The following is a 25,150-nucleotide window of genomic DNA, read 5'->3' as shown; positions in this document are numbered from 1 at the left end:
AAAGGATCCTTCCCCGATGATTGTCTGGAAAAGCGGAGCTAAATCCAGTGGCTACTTCAACAACCAAACTATTCTCCTCTACGGTGCGTCTCTCTTGCTGGCTTGGTACGAAATCAAACCTAGCTCTTACATTTGTCTTATTTTATTTTTAATTTTAATGTTTCATTTGTCCAAATGCTCAGTTGCTTTATTGTTGCTGCAACCCTCACCCCTCCTCTTCCTTTTGCTCCTTTGGTCCTTGGGGCTAAAACATCTGCCTTTAAAAAAAACATATTTGAAACAGGATTCCATGATCGTTTTTCTTTGGCCTCCCCTTCCCCTCCACCTGCAGATTGGGCCATTTGCAGCTCTTAAGAGGAGCTTGGGGCTGGGTGTGTGTTTCTTTTCGCCACCCTATGCAACGCAGAGGGAAAATGTTGAATCATGTCGGATTTGCCATTCAACATGGCAGCCGCAGCTAACGTGGTAGAAGCTTACAATGCGGAGCCGACCCCTGGGCCCGTGCTCCTTTTCCATCATGCTGGGTGGGGTGGGAGGGAATCCAGCACAAGCTGGGGCAGAGGGGGAGAATATTTTGGGGAGAATTTAATCTGGAGTGAGGGAGGAGGAGGGAAATAAGATGGCTGGATTCTCTCTCTTCATTTTGTGATGCGTTAACTGTTTAGAAGCTAGCTCGTTTTCCATCCCTTTGGCTTGCTTGGCAGAGATTCAGGGGGGCCTACTGGGATGCAAGGTCTCAGCGGGGTGGGAGGTGCCTGGGGATCTTTCTCTGGTTTGCCCACTTGTGTTGCCCAGAGGTGGCTCAGGGGTTGTTAAAGTGCCAAGAGAAGGCGTGAGGGAGAGCGAGGCGTGTGGGAGGGATGGTTTCTGGAGCACAGTGGTGGCCTTTGGGGAAGGACCTGGACGGGGCTTTATTGAGCGGAATCTGCCCAGATAACAGAGGCATCTGGGAATGCTGGGCAGGATTACAGAGGGCACTTTGTAGAGTGCACACTGTGTCTCCCGCTGGAGGGCTCCTCCCTTTATGGGGCTAGACCCTGTCCTCCCTGGCAATTGGTGTAAATCCAGAGCAATTCCACTCCAGACTCTGGTATAACAGAGCTCAGGATTTTGGCCTGGCCTCTAAAAATCTGGCCTCTTTATGTCAAACTTAATTTAGGCCTGTTTTGTACGCAACAAAAGCAGATTGTTTCAGTGAGAGCAACAGATTCCCCCCCCACACCCACTGCGCCTCCCTCCCTCCTGAACTCTTTCTGGAAATGTTTGAAAGCAGTAAGGACATCCCTCTTCCCCCTCGCCCCCTACACCTCCAAATACATCCCTCAGAAAGCCCCTGCCGTGTGTACAGTGAGATCTTAAAATTGGCCTCTGGTTTTTCTTTTAAGGAGCATGCATGCTGAATACTAAGCACCTGGGCCTGGGTTCCCCAGCACTGCTGCACTCTTAACCAGTGCTGCATGCAGGAGCTCAGATACTATGGTGCTGAGGTGATAGAAGAACCCAAACAGAAACGTGTGAAATGCACTGAGGGTCCCTTTTAAGCACTGGAAAACTAGGCCTTTCATTGAACTAGGCCTTTCCTACAGAGACACAAACTGGGCTCTGAAAATCCCCTTTTTCACTTCCAGATTGTCACCCGCTCCCAGCAGAACACTCACCGTCTGCTCCCGAATGGGAAGTGAGGGTGAAACGATCCCCTCTTCACCTTAGGCTTGCCCTGGCAAAATGTGTAAGACACTCAAACCTCTTCTTTAAGGTAGCATTAAAATATCCAACTGAGGAAGGAAAGAGAAATGCTTTTCTGGTCCCCTTGGATGTGAACCAGTTAGGAAGCCATTGGGGAATAGTAGAATAAGGTGACTGGGTGCCAGGACTCCTGGGTTCCTCGCCCGGTAATGTACTATTTTTATTGCAATAGTCAAGTCAGGACTCCATTGTGCCAGTACTGCGTGACTGTAGATAAGTCACGTAAGGCCAAATTTGTAAAGATATTAGGCCCCTGAAGATGCAGAGAGCTGCCTAGTTAGATTTTCAAAAGCATCAAGGTGGCCAAGTCCCATTAAGTCAAACTGGCCCATAAGCCATATTCTGTACACTGCTGAGCATACAACAGGCAATTAATACATCATAAGTTTTCAAAGCCTCAGTTTCTCCATTTGTTCAATGATCTGAAGGGACACAGGATGGATCATTTTGTTTTTTGAGATGCCCCCCGATGAGAATCCCTTTAGAAGTGCTGTGGGTGGTGACTTGAGTGCTGATGACGTCCATGTAAATCGGACCCTAGAAATAATGCATTCGACTCAAAGGACAGTAGTCCAATCCCAAGGCCTGATTTGCATAAGCACTGAGTGCCCATAAGTCCAGCTGAAGGCAATGAAAGCTGCAGATGCCCAGCACCTCTGAAAAACAGGTCACTGGATTTCACCTCAGATACATTTGGCAGTCAAGGCTTGATGCTAACTTGAGCAGGAGCTAGGGCTGCTCAGGAGTTCTCAGGATCAGGCCCCAAACAGGACTTTTGGTGCCAGCTGAAGATCTGGTCTAAATCAGCCTAGTTCATGGCTTGTCTACACTTGAAATGCTACAGTAGCACATCACTGTAGACACAGCCTACGCCAACAGCAGGGGTTCTCCTGTTGGCATAGTTAATCCACCTCCCCGAGAGGCAGGAGCTAGGTTGATGGAAGAATTCGTCCATTGAGGGAGCACTGTCTGCACTGGCAGTTAGGTCGGCTTAATTATGTCACTTGGGGTTTGGACTTTTCACATCCCTGAGCAACGTGGCTGGGTTGACCTAACTTTTTAGTGTAGATTGACCAGGCCTCAGTTGAAGTCAGTGGAGCTAGGCCAGTTTACATCATCAGAGGATCTGACTCTTCAATGATAACGAGAAGGGGACTCTTAAGAGTCTCCATTCTCCCCAGCAGATTATTGTTATAAATACAGCCTAGGGGCAGGGACATTAATTTCCCAAGCTACATGAAATGCTACTCCTCCCTTTTTTTTCTTAATAAGAAGTCATGAGACCTCATCCAAAGCCCACTGAAGTTAACGGGAAGACGCCCATTGACTCCAGTGGGCTTTGGATCAGGCCCTCAGGGCGAGGCTGAGCTGGAGCAAGAAATTTCTGACGTGTCCTAAGCAAAACATCTGGCACCCCTGCAAGCGCCCTTCAGGGCTCTGCCAAGGGACGCAGCTGTTGTGTTCTATACAGCGAGCAGCAAAATAAGACTTGAGCTCCCAGACCGTGGCTAAACGATAATAATAAATTCTTTAAATTAAGAGGGAATTTGCAATTGGATCATTGTGTCTTTTACTGGCCTTAAGTTGGAACTTGCTCAAAAAGACCTTTGTGGCGGTGGTGATGGTGTTGCATTGTAAAATGAGTAAGGAGTGGGGCCCAGATGGCTGAAGGTCTTTAGGCACCTAATGCAGTGGGAGGACCAGCACCTTTGGAGGTCCCCCTGCAATTACTGCTTCATGACTGGCTCTGCTCTGCTGCTTACCTTGTCCTCACCGCTCTAGGTTTGAGCAGTGAAAAATACATTGATCCTTAAGGAGAGGCTCCCACTCCCAGGATTCTCTGCACAGCAGCACAGCCCTGTCCCTTCGGCTTGTCCGAGTGAACGGTTCTCGCGTGATAGATTGCTCCACATGGACCTTCAGCCTCCCCCACCATCCTAGGGTTTGTGCACTAGAGCACGGGGGCACCTCATTTCTTCTCTCTGCCTGATGGGCAGTGTCCAGGCTCAGCTCAGCCAAAGCTGCCCTGGAGGCACGAGGGCTTTCCGGGTCATGGGGTCCTAACAGAACTTGTGGGATGTTCCATGGGCCAGGTGGTGAAGAGTGTGAGTGACCTCCGCTGGCCTGAGAACTCATGGGAATAACATGATTGCCACCGAGGATTCAGGGAGGGTGTGTGTCTCCTTTATCTCTGCCCTGGCTTGGGCTGGACCCCTATATCCCCATTGCATACAAGCTCTGGATACAATCTGTGCCAGCTAGGGGCTTGAAGGGAGATAGGAGAGTTTGGGGCAGTGCATGGAATCTCAAGCTTTCAGCTGCAGGGACCCAAGGAATGACTTTGGGGGAGTGTGTGTATGGGGGCAGGGAGGGGGGAATTAGCTTGTCCCAACCCTGCAGCAGGCATCTAGGGGGCATTTGAAAGGAACTCTCTGGAAGAGGAAGAAGGAGAACCCTGTGTGTGCAGTGGGAGGAGAGTCCCGGCAGCCCCACTGGAATGCAGGCTGGGCTCCCATTCAAGCAGCTGGTCTCCAGCAGGCAGAGTTAATCATTGAGGGACAAATGCTAAAGAGGACTGTAGCTGCTGATTTAAGGGCAGCTATTTATACAGCGGAGTTCCCTGGAATCCACCTCAGCTTCCCCTTTGCGCCAGAGGTGCCCAGCTGGCCGACTAGCGAGGGAACAAACAAGCTGAATAGCAAAAATACATGCAGACAGAATCTTTGTTGCTCTTTGCAGCCAGCATTGCAGGCATGCTGGGCTCATCTGTCTCATGAGCTAAGCCAAGTGGGGGCCGAGATGGTAGGTGGCTGCCAGAGGTGTGCAGAGGAAACCCAGAGCACTGCAAGGCTCATGATTCAGCCTCTGGGCCTCTTCCCTCTGAGGCAGAACTGTACCAATGCACCAGTGCTGAGTGAGTTGTAAAACTGAGCTCCTAACCCCTTGCGAGCATTAAAGTTCCCGTTGTATAGAGCAAGACTATTACTTAGAGAACTGATGTTGGGTCTGATCCATTATATTCCACCTACCTTTAGATTCCCTCTGAAGTTTCAATACATTGAGGGATTCTTGACTCCTTTACTGTGCAGGATTGCTGTGCACTGTTCAACGCTTGCTATATTTTACCCCAGAGGTGGCTGCATTTCAGTGGAGGATGCAGCGCTTCCTGTGTCTTGCCCAAGGTACCTGCCTTACTCTGTACATTTGCCGACCTATGTTGAACATATTAATTGACAGCACAGTCTGTAGCACTTTGGCATTCTTCAGGGATGACGGCCAGGGCAACAGAAACATCAGACTTGTGGGAGCAGTTTATGCTCCTGAGTCCTGCAGGATGCAGGAATCCTGCAGGTTTCTTTGCCGAAGGAGTTGCTTCTGTGAATCCAGCCTGCTCCCCAGGTTTTAGGAGATGCAGGGAGGAAGGAAGAGCCATAACATGAGGCTGCAAAGTAAGGGAAAAACATAGCATGGAGCATTTGAAACTGCTGTTTGAGATTGGATCCAGGCTAAGGTTTAGGACCTAACACCCCAGAACTCTGTGGGAGTTCCCATCTGGATCTCAGCTCTGCAGCACAGGGCCCATCTTTGGGAATTATCTGAGATGGGATTTCCAGGTGAAGGGGACTAATGCCCAGAGACATGGAGGTGGACTTAGGAGGAAATCTTTCAGCTGGTGAGTCTGGAGTTCACAATCTCCCTGTGAAACTGACCCATCTGTTTGTCCTTACACATCAGCAGTGCTTCCCCAGTCACAGGCAGAAGGCTTCTTTATACTCTGGGACATTTGACCAGCACAGCTTGACATCAATAGCCAGGACACCCTACCACAGTCCAATCCTCCCCTCCCAGCCAGCAATGCTGATCAGTGATTCAGCAGCTCAGAAATGGCTTAATGAGAACTACGGCTAATTGAATGGCAGTGTCAGTAATAGTATGGCCGTTGTGAATTGCAGTAGTGACCTGGGTAAAATGTCCTCTATACCCATGAAAGAGCAGATATCCCATTTGGGGGGATCAGAATCTGCTTTATGATCCCTGAGTTGTCTTTGGGGTGCCCTTTCTAAGACAGTTGTAGGCTCTGAGCTTTCCAGCTAGTTGCTCCTTGACTTCACTCTGAGAAGTTCAAGGTGGATGATGTCATCATGTTCACCCCCCACCCCACACACGCACACCAGTGCAAGCTTGCTGTTCATCACCAGGATTTTTTAAAAGGGGGCCTAAAGTTAGGTTCCAAAGGCCTTATACTGTACAGGGGTCTAAATAAGGGGCTGCTTTTCAAAAGCAGTGAGTATCCAGCAGCTCCCATCAGGCCTAAATAATGGAGTTTGGAGCCTGTCTTTATTCAGGACTTATCTTACCCTGATAATAAAAACTTGGCATTTATGTAGCACCTTGTCAAAAGTGCTTTACAACTGCTGGGCCAGTGTCTCAGCTGGTATGAATTAAGTTAATGGAGGATCTGTCCCATTAGCTAATGATTCTTCACAACACTGCTGTGAGGTACAGTAGCATGGTGACTTCTGAAAGGTCACCCAGCCCTTCTGTTTCCTACCCCTGTGCCCCATCCCCTTGATCATAGAATATCAGGGTTGGAAGAGACCTCAGAAGGTCAGCTAGTCCAATCCCCTGCTCAAAGCAGGACCCATCCCCAGGCAAATTTTTGCCCCAGATCCCTAAATGGCCCTCTCAAGGATTGAACTCACAACCCTGGGTTTAGCAGGCTAATGCTCAAACCACTGAGCTATGCCTCCCCCCACATATTATGCTTCAGTGCTTGATTATTTATTATTTGCAGTGTAGTACATCCTAGCAGCCCCAAGTCCTGGCCCAGGCCCCTGCTGTGCCAGAGGCTATACAAACCCAGAACAAAAAGACAATTCCTCCCCAAAGAGTCGACACTCTAGGCTGAGTGTCATTTTAAACGTCCCAAGCCGTCGCGCTTCTGACATTTCCTCATTGTTCCATAATTCATACTGAAGAGGAACTGCATCATTTTCAACCAGAAACAATTTGAGGGACTTGTTATGAATTAAACATTTCACTCAATGTTCGAGGGATGCTACTAGCTTAGGCCCAACATTTAACCTCTTTTAAATCCTCTCAAAATTGGATGGGAGTGTCCTCTGGATTCTAAATTTTATCATTCTATGATTCTGATATGCACTCGTTTGTCAACAAGGGATGAACAAAAGCAAACAAAAGCTGCAGTCCTTGTTTTGCATAGGCCCTGCACTGTTCTGTGCTCTGCCACTGCTGAACTCCAAGAGATCCACCCTATTCTCTGGGCCCTGCTGACATCCTGGAGCATGGCAGGACACACAGAAGGGTATGGAAGATCAACAACATAAGAAGCACTGGGTTAAAAGCTGTCGATGTCGTCCAAACAGCTGATGGGACAAAACTGAACAGGATTCTGTGAGTTGGCAAAGAAATATAAACGACAAGCCTCTGTGAGGTTGTTATTCACAACGGCAAGGAAAGAGAAATGCAGCTGTTTTGGGGCTATGTTGTAAGTATGTGTGTTGCAAAGTGGAAGCTAAAGGTAGTCCCCTTATATACTTATTTTAGCACTACTGACTAAATTTTTAAGAACTTTGCATGCACAATGATGGAACCAGATTTTTGAAGAGCTCAGCACTTCGGGTGCAGGGCTCTTTTGAAAACCTAGCCATAGTGTCACGCTAGGAACAGCTAAGTATGTTTGAAAATCTGGCTCCTAGTTAGTTCCAATTTAAGCATCTGAGCTCTTTCAAAAATTCAGCCGTAAGGGCTGATCCATTGAAAGTTTTCCATTGAGTTCAAAGGGTTTTGGATCAGGCTGTGAGTGCCTAGTTGTTCCAACTGTGGAGTGAGGTGTCTAACTCTAGGAATTTTGAAAATTTGACCTATAAAAATAAGTTAATTCTCGTCCCTGTACAATTCTTTCAAATCAGGAGTAACTCAGTTGAAATCCATGGATATACATAACTGCTGAGAGAAGAGAATCAGGCTCTATCTCTTTTCTAGGGCCACAGACGTGCCTGACTCAAGTCCCCAACAAGGCAAATTGTCACGACTTCATGATCCATCCATCCCTCCCACTATGGCCAGTACATTTGTCCAGCCTAGATGGGGAGACCCTTGGGGCAGGATCTGTGTCTTCTTGTCTGGGAAGAGCCCTGCAGAACCCACTGGAGATCTTGACTTTCAGAGGTTCCATTTAGGATGTTTCTTTGCATGATCGAAGACCCAGCTCCAGGATCGGCCAAAAGAGACAAGGGCCACCTACGTGTGCTGAAAACTAATGAGTTAAACACCTGTGCAGCAAATACCTGAAAGCTCTTTAACTGGAAATGCAGTTTGATGGCTTACGGTTAAGCCGGTTTTAATCACTGGATGGCCATTTCTTGCAGCGGAATGATCGAGGCTGCTGTATCTGTTTTCTTCATTAACATATTAGATGCATCTGTTAGACCCCTTAAACTAGCTCTGCAAGCCAGGCATATGAAGGCAGATTTCCCTTTGAGGCACAAACACCTTTTTTTTTTTTTTGCATCTCCAAGCAAAACATTCTTTGTGATAGAAAACTAGCTTTTTTCCCCCTCTCCACCCCATGCCCACCTGTGTACAAAAACTCTGCTCTAGGGAGGCGATTTTCTCTGCAATGTTGAAGTGCAGAATTCAGATGGAATGAATGGAAAAGGATCAGTGCAAGAGTGTCACAACCAACACGTCTGCCCCTGCTATGACACCCAGTCATGGTTGTCGCGTGTTTGATTTAGATACGTCAGAGCTAGGTTATGATCCTGAGAGTTGACTCTGGACCTTAGCAGTCATTCGTAGATCTAATTGCTAGGTGACCCCTATTAGAAATCCTGGGCAGACATCCGGATGGGTCTGAGGCTGCATAGAATGTCTGATTGCTCTTTTGATGTGTCCAACACAGACCTATGTCTAAAGAAGTTTGATCTACAGCATCCACATCTACTATACATCCAAATCCAATTTGGAATGTGTCCCGCTTATTTGATCCAGGTGAAAGCATCACTCTTTCTAGCTGGTGGAGGTCTGTCTCATTTGGTGAGCTTTCTGGAAGGAAGAGAAGGAGCTGGGATTGGGAAATCATCCAGAATGGACTCAGGGCACAGTTCAGAGGCAAAGTCATATGTACAAGTTGAATGGGCTCTGGCTGTAGGCCATAGGAGAAGACCCTGAACTGGATTTCTGTGCCCAGCTGGGAGGGACCCTCAATGCCAATACCAGGAAGAGAAGAACCTCAACTGCATTTCTAGGCTCCTGTGTGATGGATCCTCAGAGGAGAGGGCTCTGAACTAGGTCAGTGGCTCAGTAAATTAGAATGGGCTCTGGGTACAGCTCTTACTTAGTAGCTTCAAGAGTTGTGGAAATAGATCTTGAAAAATGAAAACAAGATTGATTTTTCGTTTCAGGACTGGGTGCACTCTGCAGATTTATACTAGTTGGAAGCCCACCCTTGTTTGAAGCCAGTCTTGGGTTCAGAGCTTCACAGTATTTAGCACCTTAAGTGTTTTACTTGTTCAAAGCACAGTAGGGCATTAGCTAATCAATATTCCCAGCACCACAGGGAGCGGGTGTTAATCTCCCGGATGAAGTAACTGAGGCACTGATAGGCAAGGTGACTCACCCAGTAAGTCGGTGGCAGATAGGACATGGGGTGAATGCAATCCAGTCCCATGCTCAGACTGACAGACCACATTGCCTCTCTGCCTTCTCTTCACAAATGATCTTTGTGAAGACACCCTACTATAAAGTGCTGCCATTCTAGGATTCTTAAACACTCTTGGGGTGGGAGGTGCTCAAATATTACAATGAAAGGTGCTGCCATAAGAATCTGGACAGATATAACTCCATCCGTTTAACAAGACTTAATTCTGCATCCACCCATTTGTACTGTGTGAGGAGAAAACAGCCCTGTTCCTCCCTTTCTATAGGGGATGCATGAGGCATCTTCCACTGATGAAACCAATCAAGCCCTTTTGTTACCTGTCCACATGGGCAGAAGTTGTATATTACATAAACCAGAAGCAATGTGGTCGGTGTTTGTGGGGAGAGAGCATCACAGAAGAACGTCTATGCAAAGAGACACTAGAGATGTGTCCCAGAAGGCCCATGGAACCCTGGATAAGCCAGAAGGATTTAGGACAAGCCTGGGAGGGACTCCAGCAAACATCCTCACTGTGGGATTTCTCTGAATGAGATCTTGATGCCGGGGAGGCCCAAAGGCTGGACCACAAGATGGTGAGCAGCTGATCTCATTAGCCCTAGTCAGTTGCAGTGCGAATAGGGTGACCAGACAGCAAGTGTGAAAAATTGGGACACATTGTGAGGGGTAATGGGAGCCTATATAAGACAAAGCCCCGAATATTGGGACTGTCCCTATAAAATCAGGACAACTGGTCACCCTAAGTGGGAAAGACCAAGGCTGAGACTCAGGGATTTGGATCCCAGCTCCCACAGTAACTATTTGGAACTGCACATCCAGATCCCCAAAGCAGCTTTGCAAATCCAGCCCTAAGGGCTTCAGTCGCAGATTGTTAGGGGTGATAGGTATTTACTTTCTCCCACCCCAGTACAAGGTTGGGCCAGGCTGTTCCTTTCCCATTCAATTGCTCTGCTCCGCCAATCCCTAGCAGCTCCCGTCTGGCAATACCCTTTGCAGTATGTCTCTCAAAACTTGGGTGGTGAGGTGTCTGGTTTAGTCACTGCCTACCTCCATGTAAAATATTCTGGGGTTTCTATTAGTTGCACCGAGAACTGATGTGCATTGCCATTGCCTAGCTCTTCCTGGAACGAACAGGAGGTAGCTCCTAGTCACTTGTAGTGGGATTTGGATGCCTAACTGAAGCTTATTTGAAATCCCAGCCATTGTGGGCAAAGTATATTTCACTGACTGTGCAAAAGTCCCCCCAGGGAAGTGCCAAGGCAGCCTGCAGAACAAAGAGCATTGAGCCTAGACAGAAGGCTCTGGGCTCTTGAGCCAAGTGATCCTGGTGCTATTACATGCACGGTGTACAGAGCTCAACTAGCAAACAGGAGCAGCTTGGAGCCACTCCCATCTGGCCGTGTTGCCATGCTCTCAGTTAGAGGGAAACAAACCCAGTGGATCTCTGATGAATGAGGAACTTGCACCAGGTTTTATTTTTAGCCTCATTTTAAATAAAAGCTTAACAGCTGCAGCCGGGCCCAGAAGAGTTCACACTGAGGACACTTTGTCTGCAAGGCAACCTTCTCTGAGAACACGGGCTATGGGCCGCCGAGGCAGCCTCCCAGGCAACATTACCAGTGAGGGTGGGGATGAGGGTCATGAGGGAGATGGTGCATGAATGGCAGAGACAATTAGTGCTTGAGTCACACTCTGCCCCAGAGTGCTTGCTGTGTCATCAGTACAATTTAGTCCAGGTACTGTGTGCATGTACACTATAGGCGCGTGCGTGTATACACAGGGAAAGGGACAATTGTACAAGGAAGGATGCCAGCAAGAAAGAGGGTCCATGCATGTGTGAGGGACATTGAATGCATGTGTGTGTGCGTGCTAGGGTGATCAGACAGCAAGTGTGAAAAATTGGGATGGGGCTGGGGGGTAATAGGCACCTATATAAGTCAAAGCCCTTTATAGGGACTGTCCCTATAAAATCAGGACATCTGGCCACCCAAGTGGGTGCGTGTCTGCACAAGGGAGGGAGTGTGTGTGTGCCTGAGCCAGTGACGGGGCTGGAAGGTGTGTTTGCATGAGCAAGGAGAGTGTGAATGGGTGCAAGGGACGGATGTTTAACAGCCAGGCTGCAACCCCACCAGGACAGAAAGAGGAGGGCTTTTTAAAAAAGATAATAGAACTTGGCCCATGTCCTGCATAGCACTTTTCATCTGAAGATCTTGGGGGACGTTGCAAAGGTGGATCAGTTTCTTTACCCCCATTGTACAGATGGGGAGACTGAGGCACTGGGTGACTAAGTGACATGCCCAATTAACACCCTTTCTTTGGAGATTTTGCCATGGCATCTTTAAGGTTTTCAATCTCTCCACCAGGTTTTGGCATTTACAGTTGCTTCAGCCTGGGTGCTGGAGCTGATAGTTGGAGCAGGGCTCTCACCCATTCCAAATCCTGAGGGGACAGTCTTGATTCCCATAGGTTTGTCCTGCATCTTGCAAACCTAAAGACTGAGAGTTAATTTATACGGGGCTACACACGAGACACCTCCGGATCTCATTGCGTCCTTACAATGTCACGATGCGATGGGCCATTACAATGCAAGAGCAGGAGGTGAGGGCAGTGAGGGTTTTGGCAGAATCCTAAAACTCACGGCCATTGTCATTCTCATGGTGTGTCAGGCAAGCGCTGTGTTTCTCCTGTTTATGGAAGACCTCTAAGCTATGGAGGTTCAACACTTGCTACCACTCACAGTCCTCTTCGTCCAGTCGGTCTCAGAATCGCCCTTGGCTTGAGAACTGGAAGGATCCATGCCTAGGGTGAGGTCAATCTCCAGGGTGAGTTCAGTCCTGGGCCTCTGCTAAGACTGTCAATGAGGGGCGGAGACGAGTGGTGTGTTGGAGAGGTGCCTCACCCCAATTCGGGCTTCGCTCTGCACCTCTCCTGTCCTCTCTGCTGCCAAAGGGAGGGAGACTTTAACTGAGCCTGGTTTGTGAGCTATGTCCCCAGGCAGTAGACCAGGGAGTGATCTACTGGGGTGATGCTCCAGCTTTCCCCCCGTGGGCCTGTCTGTAGCGTAACATTGGACAGGTGCTCAGAATGCATCCAGATTCCCTTCTAGTGAGAGGGACAATGGTGCGAGGGCCACCCCTGCTCTCTCGGGCTCCAGTCCTTTCCATGGGCTTAGCTTGACAGCAGCACTTCACATACCCAGGCTGACGCCCTGGTAGCTATCTCACCAGGAGTTCACTTCTGTGAAAGGCCGGGCTGCTGCCTCCTCACCAGGGTGGAATAGAAAAGGAGGCATAGATGATGCATGCAACAAGTGCCTTTCCTTCATCACAGTCCCAGCATTAAGTCAGACCGGGCTCGCTCTAGCCCCAGAGAGTGCAGGGCGGCTAATGAAAGCCAACAGCACTGGATTACTTGCAAGGTCCTGGGAAAGATCCTTCTCCCGATTCCACCAGAGCAGACCACCAGCCCCAAAAGAATCTGCCCCAGGTTTATGCCCTTTGCCTGTGCCTGAGTGGGAATGTGGGGCCTTTATTTCAGGCAGTATAGGGCACTACCAAGAGGACGTGTTCACTAGCACCGTTAGGTACTTCAATATCAAGCATTGAGGGCCTGATCCCATTGCTTTCACTAGGCTTAGGATCCGGCCCTAGTTCAAGAAGCTCCCAGTAAGTGGGATGTTACTAAATACATGGCTCTGGGAGCACAGAACAGTGGCAGGTACTAAGCCAAACCATTCTGTATTGCTGCTGTATCAGAAACAATTGGTTTATTGGGGAAAACTTAACCTAGCTAATAAATGCCAGAAAAACGTTTTCCCCCGCAACTGCTACGCAGCTGGCATAAGGAGCCAGTCTATAGGTTGTACTGTCCCTATTGCCGATGAATCTCTCTCCCGAGGGCCCTTTTGCTTGCTTTGGGCTCCCCGCCCCATGCCCTTACGTGGGTGTTATTTGCACAGTTTCCTGTCCAGGGAAGTTCAGGAGTTTGACATTCCCGGGTTGATTTCCGTTCTCCTGCTGTGTTCTCATCAGGAACTTTTACACAGAGCAAGCCAGGCATCCCCTCTGTCCAGGTGGATCGACTGAGTAGAACCCCTGCCTGTGCCGACAGCTGGGGTGGGGGCACCCAGCTGACCTTGGGAATGCTGTGTTACCTTTTTAAGTTCAGCAGATTCAAGCTCAGTTGCCTATAAGAAGTTAGAAAGCTCAGGACCTGATCAGTTTCTCTGCTGCTGCTGGGCTGGATGGGCCGTTCGCTCCGCAGCGTCAGGAAGCAAACATGCAGCAGTACATCTCTGTGGAGCTTTGATTCCTGTCTAATTTATACTCCCCCGCCCCCCGTTTGCGCCTCCCCTCCCTTCCCGTCTCCCTCCCATTCCAGAGCAAACAAAATGGCTGCTGCTGGGCCATTTTGTTTGCGGTCTGGAAAGGGGAAGCGAGGATGCTGGGACTTGGCTCCTGTCAGAGACGGTGGCCATTTTCGAGCCTAACGCTTCTGTCTCTACGTGGCACCGGCTGTAACGGAAAAAAAAAGGGACCTGTTTGGAAGGAGACCAAAGTCGGAGACAGAGAGTGGGTAGTTTTGGCGTATGCTGAGCATTGAAAATGCCTAGGTTTGCCAAACTGAGCTATTGTGTTATCAATATAGCGCTACTTGGGGCATGCAGAAATGTGTGGCTGCACAGTATAGCCGGATGGAAAGGTTTGTTCGGTATATTCAATAAAGCAACCCTCCTTTCTTGTGTGTTTATAAAATACCAGCAAGTGCTATTGTCTAATTTGTTTTTGGACGGGCAGGCAGTATTACACAGGGGCTCGGTATGATTAGAACCGATCAATGCCTTTAACCTGTTGTGTGTCCTCTTGCTGTAGATGAAAAAAGGATTTGACCTTTCCTCGGATCCAATAACACATGGATTTAGCTAAAGTGATCTCTCTTGTTTGGTTTGGTTTGGTTTAGTTTAAATGCGTCCCCTTAAAAATTTTCAGCTCAGCATTATAATAGGTGAATTTATTTTAAAAACATGTCTTTCTTGCTTTTTGACTGCTAATAGTTTAGTTATTTATCATGCTGCTGGTGCGGTACTATAATAACAAGACATTTCCAGTACCAAGATGTGACCTTTAAGGTGTGATATATGGTGGAGGCGCCATGAAAAGTGGTATGCTGTGAAAGTTGAGGGGAACTTGGTGCTGTTCCCATATGTTTCTGTGCCGAATCATGGCAAAGGTGCATCCAAAAAAAGAGTAGTATGTCTGCATTTTCCCCCCCAGTAGCATGATTGTGTTTATCAGCTAACAATCACATTGCTTAGTTGGTCCGTGGACTTTCAGATCAACATATCTCAGTCCAGCAGCAATCAGATTTCGATAAGACAGGCGGTTCATTGGTTTTTGGTGATAGTATCAGCTTTCTTTGGGGGAGTACGTTACAGCCCCAGATACTTTGAAAAAGGAGCCCGGATTGAGGGCAGCACACAGAGACTTATTTTTTGAAAATGGATTTGCCTCCATATGTAAATAGCTTTGTCATAAAAGGACAAGGTGGATGGTTGCAACGGAAATGGCGATCATGCAGCTGGTACTGTATCTGCAGGCTTGGGGTGTTTAGTTCTGATTTTAAATGAAAATACTTTGGACGGTATACAACTGGTGCTTGCATTATTTGACACCGTGTGTGAGTAATGTCTGAATTATAACAATACCTGAATGAAACCTCTATGGAAAAGCTCTATAGAATTTAACAGAAAGCAATCTTCTTTCTGTATAGGGTGATCAGAAGTCCTGATTTTATAGGGACAGTCCCAATTTTTGGGTCTTTTTCTTATATAGGCAGCCACCTATCTGTCCCCCTGTCCTGGTTTTTCACATTAGCTGTCTGGTCACCCTATTTTTGTAGGATTTTCAAACCAGCATATGGACTTTAATAGAGAATTCTATCCCTCCTATCAAAATCTATAGAACTGTTAAAATAGAACAATCCATAGGGTCCCGTTCTCTATTAAAATTACTCTATTTTAGAATAAATGTCTCTAGACTTCTATTAAATGTCAACAGAACTTTGCTGGTTTCATTCTAATAAATTCTATAGAACTTTTTTGCAAGGGAGAGCAGAATATATGAATATATGGTAAAGATACTGATTGGAAGTCTAGCCAATGTGTTATCTTGGTGGTCACTCTTTATATTTAAGGCACATTTGCAAAGGGTTTCTAAAAGGTTAATAAAGGATGAGCAGATGTGATAAGCATGTTACAGATATGAATAGTACATCCATAGAAGATGATATAGATGCTTATTAACAACCTATTGGAGTCCAGAGCAATTTCTAACAATTGATTAGCCGTTTATAGAAACATCTTTTAATCATGGATGAGCCCTTTATAAATGTATCCTTATTATAAAGTGTGATCTGTTTCATTAATAAAACACGGAGGAGAAAAATTACCACAGATGCACCAAGACGGTTTTAAGAATGAATTTTAAGAATCTCTGCCTGCATTTCTCTTCTCTCTTTCCCTGTATACTGCACGTCTGATTAACTCTTGTAAGTGTATTAGTTTAAGTCACACTCTTAAGTGCGGCGTGTGAAATGAAGTTAGGTTCTGTTGCTTTTCTACACAAAGTTAAACTAAAATACTTAAGGGAGACCTGTTGCTCTCTTTAGCTAGTTTGGAAATGATCTTTTTGTCTTCACGTGGGGACAACTCCAGGTGAATGCTAGACCACGGGTTGCTTTCTATAGTCAGGTTTCTCACTCTGCTGGCATGTGCAACTGAGCCAGATCTAAATGGTGCCATGCCCAGATGCACAAAACCAATACCGTATTGTCACAGGAAGCACGGCAAATCAAAACATGTAAACAGCTGCTGTGAGTTGAGGAAATGAAGGAACTAGACACAGCAGAAGGGGCTTATACAGACAAATGATGTTACTGCAACAAGAAGAACTTCTCGGGCCGTTGAAAAGTTTGGGACTGACACTTTTTTTTCCTCTTTAGCAAAACAGTGAGGCGAATGCAATGTTAAGGGGCTGCATGCTTCCATATAGGTAAGTGTAAGGAAACAAAATGGCTGACGGGCAGCCATTTTGTGTCAATGCAGACAGCTGACTTAATGCCGATTTTTTTTTTAAAAGCTGAGGCTGGTTCTGTCCCAGTTCAGCTGTTGCTTGAGGAGATTGAAAAAGTTGTAAGAGAAGCAAGGCCCTGATTTCTTGCTGGAAAACTCCACCTGTCCCCAGATCGTTTTGGCACCGTCTCGCAAGGCCTGTGACTAAACAAAAGCTGAAAGCAGTGTCTGCTTTTAAAGCAGCTAATTTGTTGTTTCTTGGCTCTCCCGTCCACCCTCTCCCCTTCACTCAGGACTCTTTAATAAACCAGATCAGCACCTCAGACCTTCAGAGCCTTTCCTGATATTTTCAGAGCCTTTGAGGTGACCTCAGTATCTCGCCGTGCCTCCAATGTTTTCAGATCAGATCATTGACTCGTGCTCAAACTTGCCTCATATGCTGATGTTTAAAAACTCTGACGACACCGTTATGGGGCTTCTCTTAGGGAATCTGAAGTGCTGATCATGGTCAGTGGTTTATTGATCCCAAACAAAAGAAGAGCAGTCATTTCCCCCAGAAATGAGTATGCACCAAATTCTTTGCTATCCTGAGGAACTTTCTGTTACTATGGGCTTTGGGGGAACTTATTAGTATTTCTGCCCAAGTCCTCATCCCCAAATGAATTTAGATTCCCATGTATAATGCTACAGATTCCTGGCTAGGTAATAGTGTGAGTATTGAAATCTTGGGGTTGTTCCTCTCAGAAACTGTTAGATACAAAGACGGAGAACCAAACTTTTAAAAATTCATGTAGGTTTTCAGTTTGGGCTGATTCTGGTGCATTTGTATGTGCATCTGGAAGGGAAGAAGCTGGTGTCACTTCCTCTGAACTCTCTGTGGGAGAGAGTTTTCAAAACAGTGGGACCAGATTTTAAAAGGTATTTAGGTGCCTAACTCCCGCTGAAATCAATGGGAGGTAGGCATCAAAATACCTTTGAGGATCTGGACCTTAATGTCCTGAGATGCCCTGGGGGACCATCCAGTTTGCAGCCATTCAGCATTTGGAATCTAGACTTGGTATTTCCTAAAATGAGAGCAATGAAAGGGTCTAACTATGGAGATGCTTGCACTGAGGATGCAGAGATGGAAAATGTTTATCAGAGCTCTGATCAGTCCAACTGTTAGCTGGGAGATGCTAGGAAACTGGGAAATTTCAACCAATTTCTCCAGAACAAGCGACTGCTGGAATAGATGAGTTGGACAGAATATGCTGAAGGTATCTGGGCATCTTGGTGCTTGCCCACTTTTCCACAGTATACTTTCTCTCTTCCTCTGCACCTTCCCCACTATTGCTTTGAATTAACTTAACTACTACAGTAACTTACTAGAGTTGGTTGAAAAATTTTCATCAACCCTTTCGGGGGGAGGGTGAAAAATATCTTTTTGACCAAAGCAATTTTTTCCCCTGATTTGGTTGAAATTTTTTCTTTTTTCTTTTCTTTTTGTAATAAAACGCTGAAAATTTTGGGGGAGAAGGCTCTGGTAAAAATATTTGGCTTTGGGTTATGTATATATTTTTTTTTAAAAAAAGGAAATTTTATGCTGGAAACAGTTTTCAAAAAGTGATTTTTTTCAGGTTTTATTTTTTCATTGAAAAAATGAAACGTTCACAGGAAATTTAAAAAACCCACAACTCTCCACATTATTTGGAAAGTTTTCCACCAAAATAACTGGCATTTTTTAACCAGTACTATAACCTACACCGAGGGCCAGATTTTCAAGGGCTCAGCTCTCACTGGCCCACATTATGGGCATAGTTTCAGAAGAGCTCAGCACCCAATGTGCATCCAACATACTGAGCAATTCTGAAAATCTGGCCACTTTACAAAAAAAGTGCCTAAATAAGAGGTGAGGCCCAAATCTTCAGACATATTTAGGCACCTAATTCCTACTGAAATCAATGGGAATTAGGTGCTGAAATCTGGAGGATTTGGACCTGATCTCTTTAGAAAAAATGGTCTACATGCTCACCTCATCTGTTGTGCTAAAATGAGTAGTCTTTTGCTTATGCCCCAGATGTTCTTTGCCCTTCCAGAGAACTTTAGTTTGTTTGCAGCTGGCTATTGTTACTACACCCAGACTCATTAATTTTCTTTAAATCAAATGCACCCCCCAGCCAGTTTGCATCAGTATTTGGGTGGCTGGGGAATAAAAATGGTGCTCATTGTGTGCTAAGTGGAGGAGAAATACATCAAGCACTTGGGACTGGATGAAAGCCAGCATGTTTTCATCCCTTGTTAAACTTTGCCCTCCTGTGCTGCCGCCCTCTGTTATAACATTGAAGGAACATTGTAGCTTGCATTGGTGCATTCACTGGCTCTGCAAATGAGCTCTACCTAGATGTACCTGACACCAGGTACATTGGGAAGCTGCATTGTACCTGCTTATATCTGGTCTGTTCATCTAATTGGTATGCTCAGTGCCTCAGCAGATGTGTTCTGCCTTGTCTGACTTGCTCCATTTCTGTGGCCCTGCAGGTGTGTTCCAAACTCACCTGGTACATTCAGACATTGCATTCTAACTGGATAGATGGTACCTGGTAGACTTGGTACTGCAGCAGGGACATTCTACCTGCATGGATCTCCCTATATTCCGCAGTCGCCCTGATGCAGTTTACAATGGGTCCCTGGGTACCGATGGTACATTCAGAAGCACTCAGATAGTTCAAGTGGCTAAAGTTTGCAGGCAACTTAATTGCTGTCTGGGGTTCATTTGGCCTGTGCAAATCAAAGGGCATTTAAGGAAGGAGAGGGAGCCCGAGTGAGGGGCAATGCGGGCAGAACTAATGCTTTGCAGTCGCTGTTGCCTCAGTCACCATGAAGGCTGACCCTGCTTGTTTTTTCTCTTTGCAGAACCCACATGGCCCACCTCGTCCCGGAGCTGTCGCCGCCAGGATGGGCCATCACGGCCCTGTGCTGTCCTTGAGGCTGAGGTAGTAGATTGAATAGTTGTGGAGTCCTACCCTCCCTTTGAGCTAACTATACAATCTACTGTCTTTCCTAAGGAGACAGTCAGGTCATCACACAACCACCCCAGTGCTGCCTGTAGAGTGCAGCCAAGCTCGGGCGCAACCCTGTGCCAGGTTGGGGCTGTGGCACTCAGCAGGCCTCTGTACTGCTCTGTGGAGGTGAGGTAGTAGGTTGTATAGTTTGGTGGGAGGGATTTCATCCCATTTCAGGTGATAACTATACAGTCTATTGCCTTCCTTAAAGAGCAGCAAAACAGCTTGAGGAACGGCTCAGCCACAGATCTCCAGAAACATCTCCTCTTTCCAATGAGAGCTTCAGACCAGGATGTGAACAACCTCTCAACGTTCTTCTCCTGCAGCGTCCAGGGTCCTGTCATTCTGGGCCTATCACTGATCTCAGGCACAGGAATAGAAAGCCATCTGCTTCAATTAATGCCCATTCATCCATTTCAAAAGCGTAAGGTGCCAGGGCAGCGAAAGCATAGGTTAGGTGGTACATTACTATTCGATAGAGTCATCAGATGCCTGTGTTTAGAGCTCACTCTTTTCCAGGAGATGAGACCAAGCTCAGAAGGATTTGGTCCCCAACTCCAGCCCACTCTTCCCCAGAATTTTGGGGTGTTTGGATACACTGTTCTGCTCTGGGTCTGCCCTAGAAAGTTCAGGACAGGAACCAAAGTTTGAGTTTGGATCTAGGCATCTAATTTAAGACTTTTATACAGCTGGGCCCAGCTGTGAATGTTGGGTCTGGATCTGGATCCAGTTCCAAACTTAGCTAGTGGTTTGAAGGCACTGGGGACTGTTCTGGTTTTGGCCTGCAGGCCCCAACTCGCAGAGTTCGGAGCTGGATTTGGATCCAAGGGTGTCCCTTGACCGGGTTTAGTATTCCTGCCAAAAAAAATTGTAATTAATAATGATGATTCTCTATATTCACATAATTGTCCAATCCCATTTTGAATCTTGGTAAGTTCTTGGCTTCAATAACATTAGGCTGGTGTTCAGAGCTAAATGGACTCTAATAACATGTAGTAGGGTTGAGCAAATAACTGATTTTTTTGTTTTTTTTGGCCAAAACAAAGAAAAATTGTTCTGGGTCATATGAAATGTTACATTTAACACAGATCTATTTCCCCCGATTTCTGATTTTGTTATATTTTCGGGTGTTTTTTACCCTTTAATTTTTTGTAAACCAATCTAGCTAAATTTCAAAATGAAACCTTTCCAAATGAAAAGTTGAAACATTTCAGTTAAAAAAGAATCAAAATGAACCACTTTGACTTTTCAGAAAAATGTTTGCCATCGGTTTAATCAGCTAAAACTGTTTGCTGAACTCAAACTGAATTAACAGATAGCTTTGGTCACCTCAGAACTGAATTTTTCAGTGAATAAACTGTTTGACTGAAACATTTCACCCAGCTCCAGCTCAGATGGATAGCTAGCGGATAGTAGTTTGGGAGATAAATGACAACACAGATAATAAGCTGGGCACCTGCTGTATTTTCAGGTGGTGTCATAAAGCTTACTAGGAAACAAAGGTTATAATGAGGGAATCAGAATGTAAATAGAAGGAATCATCATATAAAACCCAGGCTAAGAGCTATGAAGGGAGCTCCAGCTGTTTGGTTTGAATCCCTGCTCCACACACCTAGGTTCTTGGTTGGGGACCGGATGCTGTTCGAAACCACAAGGATAATCACTAGCTCACAAGAAAACTTGCTGTTCGTTATTTGTAGTGATGTTCGACATTTGGTTTTGACTTAGTTGGAGAATTTCACTGAAATTTTGAATTCTAATAAAATATGAAAAATAGGGATGCAGATTTTTCCCTTCTCTCTTCCCCCGCTTAATGTATTTTTCAACTTGCTCTAGTTATTTTTTCTTTATTATTTGTCCGTTTACAAATCAGTCCTCCAATCATAGAGCAGAAACAATACCATGTGACTTTGGTGACCACTCACTCACTGTGAATAATCCCCGTGAAGGGACCCATAGACTGGGATGGGTTTGTTTCAATCTGTCCACCAAATCCTTATGAATAAAGCTCGGTGGTGGAAAACGGGACACAGCTGGTCACCGTGTTTATTTGCAATTGCTCAGTTCTACCAGGAGATAAATGGCTGAGGAGAATGAAGCACAAAGGAGTTGAAGCAGCATCTAGGCCATATCCCCACGAGGGGATTTGCTCCGAGTGCAAAAAAGGGCAAACCCCTAGGCTACAGGCTATGTGCGCTGCTGGCATGCACCAGAAGACATCACAGCTTACAGCCATTTAACTTGTCTACTCAAGGGGTTTCCCTGAGCGACTAGCCCCTGATGGCTGCAGTTGGGGCTGACTGGAGTCTTGTGTGTAAGGGAAGGGATGAAAAAAGCATGAGCCTCAAGGGGAGCCAAAAAATGGGCCTCCATGAATCCAACATTTCCTGGGCTCCTACGTGAGTTGTACTTGGCTGTTGGAGCTGACCCTGCTCTCCATGCTAGGCGCGCATGGGGATGTGCCCGTCTCCTGCCTTGGGCTCCCTGCGGGTGCCACCTGCCAGTCCTTTAGGCCAGCTCGCAGTGGCAGGGCACTACCACCTCAGCCTCTCTGGCACACAAGGGTCCTGCGTGATGAATGCCCCGAAGGCCACTTCACCAGTGCCTTGCTGCAGGCAGCCTCTCTCTGCCTGATGGTCACCATAGCAAGCGGTCTCCCCAGAAACCCACCGTGCCCTGCCCTGGAGCCGCTCACTGTGCGAAGAACCTGGAACGTTAGGCAGGGACTCGCCGAGCCCCAGAGCGCGGGAGGGGGAGCGGGAGGGAGCGGAGCTGCTGGCCGTTAACAAAAGGGGTTGTGTTCGAAGGCTCCAGCTGCCATAGCAACATGGTTGAGGAGAAAGAGGCCAAGCTGCCCCATTCTGCAGCCTGCAACACAACTTGGGGAACCGAACGCAGGCGACGAGAAGCGGTTAGTCTCCAGGAGCAGGGGATCATGAGGCAGCCTGTCCAGCAGGCTCCTTGCTGCCCGCAAGGCCTGGCTGTACTGGGGTGTCGGACTCGGTGGGTCGGTACGTTGGCTTCTCCCAGCCTAGCGTGGGATCTTGCTCCTGACTGACTATCTCTGCCTCACCCCATCTCAGCAAGCTGAGGCCTGAGTGCAATATTCTTCAGCATCTTCCCTCTGCACCCCTATGCCATTTCCCTGCCTCAGGGATGTAGCTATGAGCTTCCCCTTCAGCGTCCCTCGTCACCCCTTCCCCTGGGAATTGTGACCTGCAAACCTGTCCCTCACACTATCCCACTGCCTTTGGGACTGACCTGGGGCCTTTAAACCACACGCATACACCCCCCCTGCACCCCCCCCCACTACCCCATGGAATTACCTTGGGCTTTACAGCCTAGCTGCTTTCTGTCTTGTTCCCCTGGGAATTGACCTGTGATATGACATCCCAGTAATGTGCATCCCTGTAACTATCTGGCTACCCTTAAGAATCACTTGTCATTCTGAGCACCTCAACCTTGTCCAGCCCCTTCTTCAGCCCCTAGAAATTAATCTGTGCAAGCCAGTGTTTGGGGCGGTTGGTGACATAAGAGCCGCATGGAGTTGTAGCCTGCTCCCTGTGCAATGATCTTACTTTTTAATCTGTCAGAAGCTGGTGCATTGCCTTTGCCAAGTGGCCATCTTCAAACTCTTACCTTGGATTCCAGATAAATTTGGAATTAAAGAAACAAACAAACAAAAACCATTTTATCTTCAGTATTGCCAAGCATTCAAAAATTGAGCTAGTCCCTTCTTCTCCCTGCGAAAATCATCAGATTACCTTTTAAATCAGGAGATTAAAAGCAAACAGTGTGTTGGGGGGTTGTTTTCTAGTTTCTGAGCCTTTGAGGTTCACTTTTCCAAGCAACCAGGAGGGCTAGAAGCTTTATAGATAGATAGATTAGATTAGATTAAATATATATGAAAGCACAGATTCTCGTGTAATCACATACCTCTGGGTGTTGGTGCTTTAAGGAAAAACCAACTCTCACAAGTGTTAGCAATGCTGAATCATGTTAAAAAAAAAATTAAGACCCTAGAATTATATAGAGAGGCTCGGGATACACTTGGAAGAGTTAGCAATGCTGTGGCTCTCTGGTCAGTGGATAGCCCTGTGATCTGATACCTTGGTCTAGGTCAGGGGTCGGCAACCTTTTAGAAGTGGGGTGCCGAGTCTTCATTTATTCACTCTAATTTAAGGTTTTGCATGCCAGTAATACATTTTAACATTTTTAGAAGGTCTCTTTCTGTGTCTATAATATATAACTAAACTATTGTTGTATGTAAAGTAAATAAGGTTTTTAAAATGTTTAAGAAGCTTCATTTAAAATTAAATTAAAATGCAGAGCCCCCGGACCGGTGGCCAGGACCTGGGCAGTGTGAGTGCCACTGAAAATCAGCTTGCGGGCCACCTTTCGCACACGTGCCATAGGTTGCCTACCCCTGGTCTAGGTTGTTTTAGATGGTTATTTTGCTGATTTGCAGGGGTTTTATAACACGTCTTTAGCCTTGGCCCATGCACAGATTAAAGATTACAGGCCTGAAAGGCTCTTCCTGGATTACCCCTCTCTAGTAGCACCTGGGAAACACCCGGGTACTTTTATGATAAGCAAATGGCAATAGCTAAATCTGCATTTTGAGGGAGGACTCACTGCAGATAGGCCAAGGCTAGATTTTGTATTGAACGTGCCTCAGCAGTTGCTTTATGGGCACTTAGCCTGCATTGAGGCCACGAACAAACCAGATCACTTGGGCACCAGTTTATTTTTAGCTGATACTTAAATACCTCTGATATTTCTGATTAAATAAAGCACTCAAGTCTCTGGAGGTTTGTCCAGCAATTTACTTCAAAGTGGCCCAGTTTTCACTTGTATCTGAGCAACTGCCATCTGCTGGCCACAAGGTAGAACAGCCGGTGCCCATGAGTGACCTGAACACCTCCCCCCCGACTCGCCCGCCCCCAACTTCTTCCTGTTATGTAACTGGAGTTTTTAATATAGGCTAGTTTTCTCTTTCTTTAATATCTAGCTCAGTTCATCATGAAGAGAGCAAAGCAGGCTCAGAGGGATCAGGAAAAGCAAAAGTGATGGTCTAAATAACAACATTTACTTACCCATATTACACATCATATATGATATTATACATTTAACAGCTTTAAGCTTCAAACCATAAAGTGCAATGAAGCTGAGCCACTATTCCTGTTTGCAAAGCTGCTCTGGTTTAAATCTGCAGTCCAACTGCTGCTGGGGGAGGGTGGAATTTGCATGTAATGTCTTTATTTTAAAGACAGACACACAGACACAGACACACACCCCCTGGAGAAAACTTTGGCTGTTGCACTCTGGAGTTGTGTAATTCCGTTGCTGCTGGACCACTCCCTAGGTCTTAAAGTGCTGCCATAAACAGGTCTTGGGAGCAATACAAAGTCCTCCACTGTGGGAGTCTAGAGCTCCGTAGTACTATGGGCAATAATATAATGGAAGCCCTGATTCTGCAATTCAGGACAAAGGGCTGATCCAAAGTGCTACTGTTTTTTAAAGCCCCATTTTAAAATGAATTTGAACTTCTAAACCAATGAACTGTTTTACTTGTAAATTCTCAGAAAATCCATTCTGTATTCCACGAGTGCT

At 46.5% G+C, this 25,150-nt stretch overlaps 1 long non-coding RNA gene across 1 annotated transcript; it reads left to right on the top strand.

Annotated features, from left to right (window-relative positions):
* Positions 1–21,338, top strand: LOC115650815. Its single transcript, XR_004000224.1, has 2 exons — positions 1–83; positions 19,389–21,338. It is a non-coding gene; the product is annotated as an uncharacterized LOC115650815 (long non-coding RNA).
* The last annotated feature ends 3,812 nt before the right edge of the window (positions 21,339–25,150 follow it).

This window comes from Gopherus evgoodei, chromosome 4 (assembly GCF_007399415.2).
Source record: "Gopherus evgoodei ecotype Sinaloan lineage chromosome 4, rGopEvg1_v1.p, whole genome shotgun sequence".
Taxonomy (NCBI): domain Eukaryota; kingdom Metazoa; phylum Chordata; order Testudines; family Testudinidae; genus Gopherus; species Gopherus evgoodei.
This window is presented reverse-complemented; position numbering and strand designations above follow the sequence as displayed.